The 2,764-nt window shown below is 47.1% G+C and overlaps 1 protein-coding gene across 4 annotated transcripts in view; it reads right to left on the bottom strand.

The window, feature by feature from the left end:
* Positions 1-2,764, bottom strand: part of LOC144601494 (palmitoyltransferase ZDHHC3-like) — a 60,671-nt gene that overhangs the window by 17,558 nt on the left and 40,349 nt on the right. The gene's annotated exons all lie outside the window — the stretch shown is intronic.

Raw genomic sequence — 2,764 nt, 5'->3', positions numbered from 1 at the left:
TGACTTGATTGTGTTTATGTATGGTATTATCTGATCTGTTTTGATAGCATGTGCAACAAAGCTTTTCATTGTGCCTCGGTACACGTGACAATATAGAGTCTTACAGCATGGAAACAGGCCCTTCGGCCCAACTTGCCCACACCGACCAACATGACCAAATCTATAATGATAGACACAAAATGCTGGAGTAACTCAGCGGGTCAGGCAGCAACTCTGGAGAGAAGGAATGGGTGATGTTTTGGGTCGAGACCCTTCTTCAGACTGAGAGTCAGAGGAGAGGGAGACACAGATAAGGAAGGATAAGTGTCAAAACTAGACATCAAAGGAAATGAAGCTCAAGGAAAATGTACAATAGATCATTGTTAGCTCGAAGAAGGTGACAACGAAGCAAACAGAGATAATATTTAATCAGGGACGGTCAGACTGGATGGAGAACTGGGAAGGGGGACGGATGGAGAGAGAGAGAGAGAGAGAGAGAGAGGGAAAGCAAGGGGTATTTGAAGTTAGAGCAGTCAATGTTCATACCGCTGGGGTGGAAGCTGCCCAAGTGAAATATGAGGTGCTGTTCCTCCAATTTGCGCTGGGCCTCACTCGGACAATGGAGAGGGCCCAGGACAGAAAGGTCAGTGTGGGAATGGGAGGGGGAGTTATAGTGCTGAGGAACGGGGAGATCAGGTAGGTTAAGGCAGACTGAGCGGTGGTGTTCAACGAAATCTTATCTCTGTCTCCCTCTCCACCGACTCTCAGTCTGAAGGGTCTCGACCCGAAACGTCACCCATTGTTCTCTCCAGAGATGCTGCCTGACCCGCTGAGTTACTCCAGCACTCTGTGAAACATCACCTATCCATGTTCTCCAGAGATGCTGCCTGACCCGCTGAGTTACTCCAGCATTTTGTGTCCATCATCGGTGTAAACCAGCATATCAGTTTGCTCAGCACTTTGTGGAATTCTCTGCCACAGAGGGCAGTGGAGGCCAATTCACTGGATGAATTTAAAAGAGAGTTAGATAGAGCTCTAGGGGTTAGTGGAATCAAGGGATATGGGGAGAAGGCAGGCACGGGTTATTGATTGTGGACGATCAGCCATGATCACAATGTATGGTGGTGCTGGCTTGAAGGGCCGAATGGCCTCCTCCTGCACCTATTTTCTATGTTTCTATCTGTAGATCCTTCCTACACCTGCCCCATCTACACTAGTCACATCTGCTTGTGTTTGGCCCATATCCTTCAAAATCTGTCCTATCCATGTACCTGTCCAAATGTTTCTTAAACGTTGTGATAGCACCTGCCTCAACTACCTCCTCCGGCAGCTCGTTCCATACACCCACCACTCTTTGTGCAATAAAGTTAGCCCTCAGGTTCCCATTAAATCTTTCCCACTTCACTTTGAACCTATGTCCTCTGGGCCTGGGTTCCCCGACTCTGGGCAAGAGACTTTGTGCATCTACCCAATCTATTCCTCTCATGACTTTGTACACCTCGATAAGATCACCCTCCTGCGCGCTAAGGAATAGTCTAAGCCTCTGCTTGTAGCTCAGTCCTCGTAAATCTTCTCTGTACCCTTTCCAGCTTGACAATATCTTTCCTATAACACAGTGCTCAAAACTGAGTACAATACTCTAAATGTGGCCTCACCAACGTCTTATACAACTGCAACATGACCTCCCAACCTCTTTACTCAATACTCTGACTGATGAAGGTTAATGTACCAAAAGCCTTATGATGCCACTTTCAATGAACTATGCACCTGCACTCCTCGATCCCTCTGCTCTACAACACTCCCCAGAGCCCCACCATTCACTGTGTAGATCCTGCCCATGTTAGACTTTCCAAAATGCCACACCTCACATTTCTCTGTATTAAATTCCATCAACCATTCCTCAGCCCACCACATCCATGCCGACTTCACTGCTCATCTGCGACATCGCCATTCACCTCTCAGGTCTGTATATAAAACCATTTATATACACAAGATCATATTTACGTGATTGTCTAAACTCATGATAGCAGTATATAAAATAGATGCACAGATAAGGGAGACAGTCAGAATCTTCCCACCACAGTGGGAATGTCAACGACACAGGACATAAGGTCATAATGTCACAGGTGATAGGAGCAAAATCAGGCCATTTGGCCCATCGAGTCCACTCCGCTGTTGAATCACACGGCAAGGAAACGGCCCCTTCAGCCCAACTTGCCAAGCTGCCCCATCTACACGTTTGGCCCATGACCCTCTAAACCTTCCCTATCCACATACCTGTCCAAATGTCTTGTACATGTTATAGTCCCAGCCTTAACTACCAGCTCGTTCCATGCATCCCTACCACGCTGAGTAACACTGTTGCCCATCAGCTTCTTAATAAATATTCCCCTCTCACCTTAACCCCATGTCCTCTGGTCCTCGATTTCCCTACTCTGGGCAAGAGACTGATCTCCCTCATCTATTCCTCTCATGATTTTGTACACCTCTATAAGATATCCCCTCATCCTCTCCGCTCCAAGGAACAAAGTCCCAGCCTGCTCAACCTCTCCCTATAGCTCAGGCCCTCAGGTCCTGGCAACATCCTTATAAATCTTCTCTACACACTTCCCAGCTGATTGAAATCCTTCTTACAGAAGGGTGACCAAAACTGAACACAATTCTCCAGCGACTTGTACAATGGTAACATAACATCCCAACTTTACTCAATGCTCTGACTGATAAAGGCCAATGTGCTGAAAGTCTTCTTGACCGTTATCCTGTACCTGTAAACTGTGGACAGCGC

Source organism: Rhinoraja longicauda, chromosome 2 (assembly GCF_053455715.1).
Source record: "Rhinoraja longicauda isolate Sanriku21f chromosome 2, sRhiLon1.1, whole genome shotgun sequence".
In the NCBI taxonomy this organism is placed as follows: Eukaryota; Metazoa; Chordata; class Chondrichthyes; order Rajiformes; family Arhynchobatidae; genus Rhinoraja; species Rhinoraja longicauda.
This window is presented reverse-complemented; position numbering and strand designations above follow the sequence as displayed.